Consider the following 12,957-nt stretch of genomic DNA (forward strand, 5'->3'; position numbering starts at 1 on the left):
TAATAATAATAATAATAATAATAATAATAATAATAATAAAAAAAAAAAAAAAAGTAAGAATCAAATATATAGTGCATGCCATTAATTAGCAAAAATGGCTGTTCCCAAATATAACAATATCTGTTTCAACACACGATTTCACATCAAGAGTTTTGCGAAATAAATATATAAACGTAAAATTTTTATACATTGTTCTTGTGTATTATGCACCTTTATCTACTACATATGTGGAAATTTGTGTGTGTTTGTTTGTGGCGTTGTTATCTAACTCCTCCTACACCGTTTTATCGATTTTGATGAAACTTGACACATGAGAAGAACTCGTGTCTGAAAAATCGATAATAGGGCCCCTGTAAGGATTCTTATATCTACTACATATAACTAATATATTATTTTTAAACATCCAAGGGAAATAACCCATTCCCTCCTGGAAGGGATCCTTATATATACCCAAGGGAAATAACCCATCCATATTCGTAAAATATTTCGTATAAATTAAATTGAGTATGCTTATTTCTTAGTATTTGAACTATTTGAGTTATTTTCGCAATTTATCCAGTACAACCCTTAAACAAGTAAATAGTATTTTCCTAAACAATAGTGACTTATTCACGAATATACCAACACTAGCGCCGCTGAGGGTAATATTCTCTGCGAATGAACAAAAGCTTTTTTCAGAGTTATTTACTTTGAATTGTTATTATCTCATATCTGATTAGCCTGTTATTACGTAACATGCTTCACGATTTTAGTATTTAGTATACCTTATTAGTATTTCCTCCTAAGTTCTATATACTCTAGGAACGTATTAAAACCCTTTTCCAGGCTACTTTATTTGAATTCTTACTATCGGGTAATTAATTTCATGTTCACAATTTGGTTATTCATAACTTATTGGTAATTCCTAAAAACAAGATCCTGTGTAAGACAGTTCGGTATTCTCAATAAATGCACACGTTTTAAGGGCTACATACTTTGTATTATTGTTATTGGATTAGTGAAACAATTATGAGAACGAAACCAAGGAATAGGGCCCGCTTTCTCGGGAATTACCTTGTATGTCAGCTAGTTATTAATAAAATATTAAAGGCGGTGAGCTGGCAGAACCGTTAGCTCGCCGGTCAAAATATTTATCAGCATTTCGTTTGCCTTTACGTACTGAGCTCAAATTCCGCCGTGACGACATTGCCTTTCATCCTTTCAAAGTCGATAAAATAAGTACCAGTCAAGCACTGGTCAATATAATCGACTCCCCCGTCCCCTCAAAAGCTGCTGGCCCTGTGTCAAGATTTGAAATCATTATTAATAAAGTATTAAAGGCGGCGAACTGGCAGAATCGTTAGCACACCGGAAAAAATGCTGAGAGGCATTACTTCCAGCTTATTATGTTCTGAGTTCAAATCCCACCGATTTTCGGAGTCGATAAAATAAAGTATCAGTAAAGTACTGGGGTCGAATTAATTAACTTGCCTCCCCACTCAAAAATAGCTGACTTTGTTCTAAAATTAGAAAGAATTAGAAAGAAAGCTGGCAGAATCGCTTGCACGCCAAACAAGATGTTTAGCAGTGTTTCTTCCAGTTTTACATTCAAATGTTGCCGAGCCCGACTTTACCCTTCATTCTTTCGTGGTCGATAAAATAAATACCAGTTAAGCGCTGGGATCGATGTAATCGACTCGCCCCGTTCCACCCTAAAAAAATTCAGGCTTTGTGCTTATTGTGGAAAGAATTATTGATAAAGTGTTGATATTCTGAAATTAAATACAAGATAGTTTATTTTGATTTTCTTCACTTGCTTTGTTTGCAACATATAGAAATGAATAAACAAAAAAGAAATTATAGCCGATATGCACCTGACTGATTGAAGTTTAGTGTTAGTTACCTAAATTGAGATGGCAAATACTGAAGGAAATGAAACTTGCAGAATGTCTGAACACTTGAAAAAGAAAACATCCTAAGTTAATAAGGATTACAATTATTTTCTTGATTTAGAAATTAAATTTGGAAACTGTTCTATAATTATAATTCTACTTTAAAATAATACGAAACAACAATGAAAGAGTTTATAGCATTACGTAAAATTCCATAACTCATTGCTAAATGTGAGAAACCTAAGAGTGTTGAAGATTATTTTACGTTCCGTGACAAATTTTTTTTACACTCTGTTACCTACTGAAGCTGATGTAATTTCTTCGATTCCACTCAGTAATAGTTCAGCCTCAACTAAAATCGATGTAATGACAAACTGACATTGAAAGAGAGCTTTGTAGTGACTTAAAAAACTAGATTTTGTTTATCAGGCTGAGTAAAAAGTAAACAACGTTTAGAAACATGAAATTCATCACAATATATTTCAACAATGCGATGTTTTAATCGTCAAAATGAGTACAAGTTTGTTTATTCCGGTAACATAAAAATCTGGAGTTCTAGAGCTAATGAAGTCTCTGAACGCACTTTTAGCATTTGGTTTGATTTTTGAACTCCTTTTCTCGCAGGAAACTATCAAGATGCTTGAAAAATTGTTAGTCGGTAGGAGAAATGTCTGGGGAATAAACTGGGTGAGGAACAACTTCCCTCAACTTCTAGACTGTCATTAGTGAAATGTGTGGTTGAGTATTGTCATGAAGAATGATTGGCCCTCTTTTGTTGACCAGTCTAGAGCGGAGGAATAGCAGATTTTCGTTCATTTTGACAATTTCATGGCAACGGTTACTTTTTTGCTGGTGGTAGCTTTCTGGGTAATGGCATCCTTGGCCGAGGCTACCACCTTGTCGTTGTTGGTCTCTATGTTGGTGGTCGACCCCTAGGTAATGGCCTCCTTGGCCGGGGCTGCCACTTTTGCCGCTTTTTCGCCTTTTTATCCACAGTCGGACCTCTGGTGTCCTTTCCTTCCGCACCGGAAGAACCGAGGTTTCCTCCATTCCATGCTGATGATTAGGGCTGATTCCTCTGCGATTAATAGTCTATTTGGGAGCCCTTCTAGATCTGTAAGGGAAGCTTGTACCAGGATTCCCAAGGATTGTCCTTTCCAGTTCTGGGTGACACATCTTTTATCCTGGATAACCTCCAGTTTTTCCTCCCTATTGAAGAGGAGCATGACAATAACCCATGCTACCTCAACATCAGGATGGATATTTGTTATTTCTATCCGGGACGTCCTGCGTCCCAGATATAATGGCAGCAATGCCATTTTGTCGTTCTGCAAGGTCCGGGCGGAATATTCCTTAGCCTTTTCAACCGATTCGAACCTTGCTTCGACCGTAGCGTACCTATTACCTCGAGTCAGGAAGACGATATCCCTCATTACTGACCCGAGGCACTCTTCAATATCTTCCTCCTCGAACCGTGTGATTGTCTTGTTTTTTAAACAAAAGGTTTTATAAATGGTTGTTCTTTCCCTTCTACAGTTCGTAATTTCAGGTGGTAGGGAGAATTTACTTTCCCCGTTACTTTCAGTTATTTTACCAAAAAGCAGTTGTATTTCTGCCTTTTTAACCTTAATAATTTCCTGTTGTTGACCAACAGCAGCGGCATAGTTCATTGTTACTGCTTCTGCAGTTGACGCCATAACGGCACTCAAAATTAATTGTCTACAACGAGGTAAACAAATACAGTTTATACAAATCCTTCCCCCGTGGGGGAGGTAACAAAAAACAATATTACAATAACACTATCCAAGCCGTTAAACGAACTTTCCAACAGCAACAATAAATCCTGCAACAGGCAACAATAAATTAAACTCACCTACAGATCTCTAAACGTTATTCAATATCCAGAAAAAAATAGATGATTGTAATAACAGTCAAAAAAAATATCAATGTTAATTTATTGATGCATCTGGGCAAGTCTACGTCTGTATTATCAGACAATTGCAAAAAAAGTTTTTTTTAAATTCAAAACCCTGCAAAAATCCGCTACAAATTCTTCATTGTTCAAAATGTTGCTTACTTTTTTCTCAACCTGAGATATCTTGAAACGACACAGTGTTATAATATAAAGAAGCGTTATCAGTGGCCTTTGTGTGCTATGTTAATACAAATCAAGAAGAGTTGCTATTTGCTAAATAATTGAAAACTATTACAAAAGTTTCATCGATTTACAAACCTGAAGAAATTTTTCGACAGTAAATTCCTCTTGCAAACATTATTGCAGTGCAACTAATGGAGCACCTTCAATGACGAGTCGTCTTCCAAATAGTTTAATAACTACACAGTGGATAATAAAAATATAGGCAACATTTACGTGCAAAGAATCTTGTATGAATTTTACTAAGACCATGAAAATTATTATAGCTCATCCGTTAAATATACGTTTTAGTTTGTCAACTTTATCACACAAGAGAAGAAGAATTTGGACATCTTTTAATGTATACTAAAATGAAATGGATGAAACAATGTAGTAATCTTGAAAGTAGAAAAACATGCTGTTCGCCTTTCTAATATTTTTAACAATTCAATTGAAGTCAATGTTATAATGAAACGAAACAAGATACCCCTGAGATTTCCATCACTTTCCCGGTCTAAAAGTATTTGTGGAAACGTTGCATAAACATTTACGTTTAACAGAAATTAATCATCTTCCATCACTGAAGTTGGTCATGGGAAACAAATTTTAAAATTTTGGAGAGCTGAAAATACCCAAGAGGGCTGTGAATCAGTTTTAAGTTAATGCAAACAAAATTATTCCAGATTTTTCTGAAGAATTAATGAACTTGCAAAACCACTTTGAAAACCTTGTGTTATATGGTATAAGCAGCAAAATATACGTTCTTGTTTTCGAAAGACAGTAAACTTGAAGTTGTTAGAGTTTCCTTCTCTTTACCTGATTGACTAAGGTTAAGCATAATATACATAGTAGTAGTTAACAGCAAAGTAGAATTCAAATATGTAAAAGGGTAACTCTGAAGCTCTGTCAAATATTGAAGCTATATTTTTAAAGCAAAATCTCAACAAGCACAAAGCACCCAGTATTTATTGTTTTAGAACATAATCTGTTGAATCTTAAATTATCTTGAATATCTTAAATTATTTTACCTTAAATATAGCCTAATACTAATATATGTGTTTGGTTGTTTAATACCTGCATAAATATTTCTTTATTGCCCACAAGGGGCTGACAAAGAGGAGACAGCACAGTCTGATTGGGGTCAGACACACAGATGATTACAATTTAAAAATTAAGATGCGGTTACAATAAAATCGAATGAAAAAATCGAATGAAATACAACACAAAGGACAAAATCACAAGCACACAATGGGGCAGTAAAAACAGGTTACACTCCGATCCCACGAGCCCTGTTCTTCTACCGATACTTTTATGTACAGCCTCATGGCACGTTCACGAGGAGTCTTTCACGCCCAACATCCTCGCTACACGCATCCATCTGTCTTTAAACGTCCTCTCCGACAGGCATCTTCTCTCCAGCCTCACTTTTCAGATGAAAGGTGAAAAATCTCACCAACCCGAGACCAGAGATGATGTTGCCTGTCGCCAATCCTTTCATTCACGACTTCCATATCGCCTCTTTCGCAATTGTTACTACTATGAGAAAGCAATTCTTACCTTCTTTCGTGAGGAAATCCGGCGGGTCAATTTTTATAATTGACTCAGACGACAGCTGTACTCTTCTTGAATCCGACAACAGGTGTTCTGCATAATCCACACTTCAGACACTGAACAATAACCTCCGGACACTAAACAATAACGTGCAGGACGGTTTCCCTATCCTGCTCGCATCTTGGACAGGCCGATGAACCGGGATGACCGTGTCTGGTGAGCTTGTCCCGAGCGGGTAAGGCTCCTCGGTAACACTGCTAGATCAAAGACTTTTGGAAGTTATCCAGCGTCTTCGGCCCGAATGTTCTTCGAAACAAGCTGTCTAACTGATTGTCATCGAGACCCAGGGTCCTTCCCAGGGCATCATCATTTCCAGCCTCTACTAAACTACTATAGTAAGCCGCGGTGGTACCGAAACTGCTGGCGTTGCCCGAGCTGCAGAACTGGAGGACTTGCGGCACTCCGTATACCAGGTACCCAACCTCGACCTACGACGAAACCAGTTTTCTCTACCAACAAAACTAGTAAAGCTGGGTAACATCCGTTTAGCGAGCAGAGACCACACCCGTTCACCATCCAGGTAGAGCCAGAGATGCCTCAACCTCAGCGCATGCTTGCGCATCAACAGCCAAAACATCCTTAACCCACCTTTTAACAGCTTTTGACGTTCTATTTGACGGCAAATAGAACGTTTTACAAGTGGAGTGGAGTTCTTCCACAAAAAGCGAAAGATTTGCCTCTCCAACTTGCTCAACCACGAATCTGGACAAGGAACGACGGTTAGGCGGTAAACGATGACCGATGCGGTAAATACATTAGTCACTTCCGCAATCCCTTTCAATGATAGCCACCGCCAAGACCAGGTCTTGACTAAGTAGGCCACCTTGCTCGATAGCTCAGACCAGTTCTTTTCTATCTGGAGATCTGGACCAAACCAGATTCCTAGCAACTTAACCGGGCCCTCCGTCCAGCGTCCTCCGACGCTATTCGAAGACATCGACTTGCCCCTCCAACCCTGCATAAATCTTATAGCATTTTAATAAAAATTTAAATTGTAATGTTCTTGACTCTTATTTCTTTGCGTGCACAAATATCATAAATATAATTTCGCTATGTAATTCCCCGCCTTCTTCAGAAATTTTCGTAAAAAATTAATGTAGGTGACACTAGTCCACGCAAATTTAATTAAAATCTAAATAGTAATGTTGTTCTTTGCACAAATACTATAAATCTAAATATAATGCCATATAAATACTCGCCTTCTGTAGTAACATCCATAAAAAAATTTAACATAGGGTCACTAGTTCACGCAAATATCTTAAGTAAAAAGATGCATATGCTGGATAGAATATTATAAGAAAATATGGTTAATAAACCACAAGGTCCTGTTTCATTAAAATAATTTGTTCTTGTTTTTCTTTTTTTGGAAAAGGATGTCGTAAACGCCTGATGCTATGCGATATAAGCAGAAGAATAAAAATAAAAGGGATCGCTGAGCAACAGGAAGTTGAGAACCATTACTTTACCGCATCATCAACTGAATTTCCATAAAAGTCGTCTTTGCCTTGTTGCCGAGACTTATTTAACGATTTTGGCAACAAGGCAAAGACGACTCAGGGAGACGAGTAGATGTTTATGTCTGCTCGCGATTACATAGGCGCCTAAAATAAATAGTGAAGCATGATATATGCTGCTAGGTCATACTCGCTCGCGAGTGACGACAAGCAGAAAATGCTATCTTCAATTTTTTATGAATGACTGAGTGTTTAGGGTTGTTCCAGTTCTAGAAATACATCTGAGATCTAAAATAGTTTCAATTAAATAAATTACAGTAATCAAATTGAATAACAACTGTGAAAGTGTAGACTTATTACATTTTTGCCGGATGTTAATAAATAAATATAGACAGTATTTTGCTGCAAAGAATCTTTGTGAAGCTTCGTGTGAAACGTTACAAGTTCTAAACAAAGTCATGACTAAGGTTATAGCTCACCCGTTAATTACAGGTTTTAATTTTGTCAGCTTTGTCGCAAAAAAGCGAAGAATTTGGGTCTTTTATAATGCATATTGAAGGGTGATGGATGAAAAAGTATGTGAGAATCTTGAAAGCAGAGAAACAGATATCGCTTGCGTGTCTGATATTTTTAACAATTTAATTAAAGTCAATCTTAAATTGCAACGATACAAAATACTCTTGGGACTTTCATCATTTTTCCAATCTAAAATCCTTTGTGCAAACAAACGCATAAACGTTTATGTTTAGCAGAAATTAATGATCTAATACTAAAGATGTTCATAGGAACCAGGATTAGAGATCTTGAAGAGCTAAGAATACCCAAGAGGGTATTAAATCTATTATGCTTTAATTGAGCTTAATTATTATTTTTCTCATAAATCTGATTCGTTCGTATTACTATTGCTAATATGTTATAGACACCATAATGCTCGCCATTTTCATTAAACGATGTCAGGACCGAGACATTTTACTCTATGCAGTTTCTACTTTAACCCTATATTGTTAAAGAAAACTGTAATACAGGTAACAAGTTTAAACTAATATAGTCACATTTTCTTCGTTAGATCACAAGCAAATTCATATTATAATAGGTTTGCGTACCAGGGGAGAATATTAAATTTGTACATCTTAATTACTTAAGTAACAATGCTAAGTAGCATACTAATGGAGTTTTGTAGTTTTAAGTTTGTTTTAAAAAGAAAACGGGGTCAACAAAGGAAGGATCCTCCATTTAATTTCGCCCTTCTGCAAATTCGAATAGGTGGGCGCTTTCATAGACCTACGCATTTCTCATTTCGAAAAGTTCTGCAGGTAAATCTTGTTAAGTCTACATACAAAAGGGCATTGATTAATAAAGACAAATTTTTAATTTCTAGTGTATCGTGGGGTACTAGCGGTTCCTAGATGTTCGTCAATAAAGGTCGTTTCACTTAGAATTACTGTTGAAGTTTGTCAAATAGTCTTGGATTATTGAGGAGTGAGAGGCTTATTTGGGTTTCCTTAATGGTGGAATTCATAGTGAAGGAGTGTATGCTAACATAATTTATCGTGTTTAAAATATCTTCCAGAGTTAACATTCTAAATGTCTAAAACACGTCTTCTAGCAGGTAAATACCAAGCTTTAAATCTATTAAAATAATTAGTGTAACCCTTGTATTCATTTCCTTGCACACCCACTCCACATGATAGCTTAATTTATATGCATTGGTCCTTCAATCATATCGATCCATAAAAATAATTATTATGGTTCAGACAAAAGCGAAGTGACCAGATATTTTTTAGTAGTACCACCTCTTCCCTAGAGACACATATTCACTCATACACAAAACTAAAAAGTCTTCAGTATACGTTCAGAAAAAAACGTGTCCAAATTAACTATAGACTTGCGACATTTCCAGATTGAAAAGTTCCATAGAACAATTATTACTCGAACTTAGTATGCCTGTCGAAAAATAGTTTCAAAGTGTTTTAAAGATCAGCTCTTGAATTAATATAAATAATTATAAATGCAAACTCTATTTTGCATACTGTTGGATCAGTTAGATGCATTTACATACTCTCTTATTCTTATATCTACAAACCATTTGGTATTGCGAACATTAGACTTACTTTCTTTGCCAGTAAGACAGGCTAAGAGACCAGGCTGAAAATTAATTAACATGATCTGCGTTTTTCCCAAACGTGTAGAGATTTTTTTTTTTTTATCGCTGCCACTTTCACTTGCCGGATTTTTGTTTTTAAAATTCTGATCAGACTTTGTTTTCCGCAATCCTAATGATATGCTAAACTCTGAAACTGCTACCTTGTAACAGGTTGCCATACGATAGCACACGCTACATTTGGCATTTTTATTCAGATAAACTATTCGTTCTTAAATACCTTTATCATTGGATTTTTTTCTATTGTAGATGGCAATGAGCAGGAGAAACAGAAATATTAGATGAGTTTATGTTTTGTATTTGTAAGTGCAAAACGTAAAGCGAAGAGAAAGAAAGAATGTGGAGGACCAACTTTTGATATCAAAATACGTCCGTTGGCTAAATATTGTGGCGTTAATGGAAACACAAAGCATACATTGAATGCGATTGGTGAATAGCTAATGTAGACGATTGTGATGGTAAATATTGGACAACCTATTGGTTGTCAATCTAGGCTACTGAATGACAATGAAAAGAAACTGTGGTAATGTCAAAATTTATTTTTCATACATATTCATAAATCTACACACAAGTAACATGCAAGAGATTGGTTATACCATTCAGAAAGCAAAGAAAGTCTATTTTATTTCTCACTGATGGTTATAGCTTCAACACGTTCACCAATGTTTAGTGCAGAGAGTTTTAATAGCAAAAAAAACTAAGCAATCTGTTATGTTAACATGAAGAAAGCTCTTGCTGTAGTGAAAATGGTACACTCCTTCCAACTTGACAAAGTGGTATGAAAGAGCCACTATAAAATCAAACAGTCAGTCGTTGTAGGGGTCAGTAGTAGTAGAGTCGTTATTTCGTTTGCAGTCTGATGAACTACTTGTAACGAATTAATGTTGTAAAAAAAATTTTGTTAAAAAAGTTTAAATAAGGTCGCTCGGATGTGGAATCGAGTGGCCTTCATTCCATTTTTCATTATTCATACCCATGTTTTCTATTCGTTTTTCTTTTTGCTCCCACTTATGTGTTTGTCTGTCCTTGTATCGTCCTTCTTTGTAGGCCCCATGTGGAAAGAAGTGTTGAGATTTTCCTTTGGGGCGGTGCTGATTCCCAGCATCACCCATGGAAGTTGATCGATCCAATTGGGCCCGTTAAGTCTGGTTGCTAGTGAAATCTCTCCACTAACCGTTGGCCTGTGGATGATAAGCTGTTGTGCGCTTCATTGTGATTCCATAAAGGTCGCACATGTCATTCCACATCAGATGAAATGCTATCTGGGGCACCGAAACGGGCAACCCAGTTTATGATGAATGCTCGGTTGACTTCTTGTGTTTCCGTGCTGAAGGACAACCTCAGGTCAGTAGGTACAAGCAGCCCTGTGAAGGTGGTAAGGGCCGACAAGGTTAATGTTGACGTAGCTAAAACGGGCCTGCGATGGTTCATAGTTGCCGAGGTGTACTTTGGTGTGCCGATGGACCTTGGCTTGTTGACAGGGGATGCAGGTCTTGGTCCATTCCCCAATTGGCTTGGCACGGGACCCTGTGTGAACACACAACAGTGTAAGTTTAACACTATTAACAATTAAAGCTGAAACCTGAATGAAATAATTGCCGCGCGTTGAGCACATCCAATCATACGTGGTGGGTGGGGGTGGGCGTGCTCGCGTGCGTATGTAAATAGATAGATAGAAAACAGTATTAAAATAGTCTGATACAGAAGTAGCCGATTGTATTTCCATTTTGCACATATAAAGTGCATTAAGAATACTCACGTTTTGTAATGAGTTGATATTTTCCAACTTGCCCTCAAAAAATCGTGGCATACTGAGAACATAAGTGTATTGCAACATAGTGTTGTTAAGACATCACCTTCTCGACAACTGAAGTGCTTTACTTTGAATCTTGTACTCCCAACACAGTTACGGAATAAGAAGGGACAAAGAGCTCGGCTTGTTGGTGATGTTGCCGTGGTAATGATGTAGTAAAGGTAGAAGTGAAACATCGAAATGACAAAAATAATCGGAAAAGTTAAAGGATTCTGTTTACTGTCCCTTATCACTTCACTCCACCACCACACACCCCGACACACACACTCTGTATGAAATGACATGGCTATAACTGATTGCTGACAAGATGTGTAGTTAAGAATTGGTTTGGAACCTCGTAATTCCAGTGTTGATCCTACTATACTACACCTAAGCTAAGTGTTATCTACCACCACTTTTACTAACCAATGCCTTGTGAATGGAATTCAGAAGAGAAAAGCAGTACGGAAGCCCTTCGTTCGTGTGTGCGTGTGTGTCTGTACGTGAGACAATTTGTGAGTATTTGTATAAATAGAGAACAATTCGATCATCTTTCATTAAATGTTTTTCATATTTCTTTATTAGTTCTTTTATGGATGTTTTCAACGCATATATGAAGAGAGAATGTTTTAAATGTAATTACGTACACGGTAATAGCATGACTGAAATCAGAAAAGGAGTAAGAAAAAGGTTCAGTACCTTAGGTAGAATAAATATTTAATATTTAGAGTTATAGTCCCCGCAGATACTATTGTGTTACTCTGAGTTCCATGTCCTTATCTTTAAACATTCTCCGGATGGAACTGGTTGGTGGAACGATGAAACGATGTGATAATGTGTGTGTGTAATGCACATGCATCGATATGCACGCAGACTACAGGGATAAGTACGAATACTCATATTAAGTTAAATAATTTACCGGGAGTTTCGTGCAGTGAGTTGGTTGCTAACTCAGTTTCATCAGCGGAAGAAAAGAATGAACATATACTGTTGTTTGTTTCTTCTCGAACCATGCTTAGCTCATAAGGGCCGGTTCCCCGGTTTCATTGGCGTATAGTTCCCCACCTGGACGGGACAGCGGTCCGTCCCAGGTAAGCTGCTAGATGCAGGAGGAGAGAGTGAGAGAAAGTTGTGGCGAAAGAGTCAGCAGAAGTTTGCCGTTACCTTCTGCCGGAGCCGCACGGAGCTTAAATGTTTCGTTCATAAAGTAACCCTTTACCCCTTATTGTAGTGTGGTGGTGTATGGGTGTATACATACATACGAATATTTATTTATATCCGCATATAAACGTCTTGATACTTTATTTAGTCTTTGTATTATTTATATACACTCCATTTATATAAGTATATATAGGTATGTGAGTATGTATGTGTGTGTGTGTGTGTGTGTGCGCGTGTATGTGTGCACGTATACAAATATATGAATGTACATGTATGTCTAATACTCATGCCTAATTCATTTGACAGGTTAATGGTTGTCCAACCGTAGCTAAGCCAAGACAGTTTAAAACAATAGATGACCAATTAGATGAGGGGACTGAACAGCAAAAATTACCCCTCCCCACTACCAGCAGGATTCTAACTTCTCCATAAGCAGAAAAATAACCGAGTAACTCATCGCAGGTTTACGGAAGTCTGGACATTATTGTAACGATCCTCACGAAATATTTTTTTATATAAATTCCTCCATTGCAAACAGGACTGACACGTACGTACCCCCACCGTTTCGTTTTCCTGTCTTGTTTTCCGTCTGCCACTATCCTCTATGGAACAAATTTAATTTGTGACCGTGAGAAGAGCCATTTTAACGATGCGTCCTGCCCTAACTCTTCGAAACGCCAGTGTTATAATGGTGGCAGCTGATGAAGGATACGTTCTCTATGTGGCCTGTATGTTTCTTGTACCTTGTTTATCATTTTGTCCATGTTTTTTTT

The 12,957-nt window shown here is 37.1% G+C and overlaps 1 long non-coding RNA gene across 1 annotated transcript in view; it reads left to right on the plus strand.

Moving 5' to 3' along the window:
- LOC128248900 (uncharacterized) overlaps window positions 1–12,700 on the plus strand; it is a 24,536-nt gene extending 11,836 nt beyond the window's left edge. The window contains exons 2-3 of the long non-coding RNA XR_008265052.1: window positions 9,481–9,754; window positions 12,491–12,700. This is a non-coding gene — a long non-coding RNA (uncharacterized LOC128248900). The remainder of the gene's footprint in view (window positions 1–9,480; window positions 9,755–12,490) is intronic.
- The last annotated feature ends 257 nt before the right edge of the window (window positions 12,701–12,957 follow it).

The sequence above is a fragment of the Octopus bimaculoides genome, chromosome 10, assembly GCF_001194135.2.
Source record: "Octopus bimaculoides isolate UCB-OBI-ISO-001 chromosome 10, ASM119413v2, whole genome shotgun sequence".
Classification (NCBI taxonomy): domain Eukaryota; kingdom Metazoa; phylum Mollusca; class Cephalopoda; order Octopoda; family Octopodidae; genus Octopus; species Octopus bimaculoides.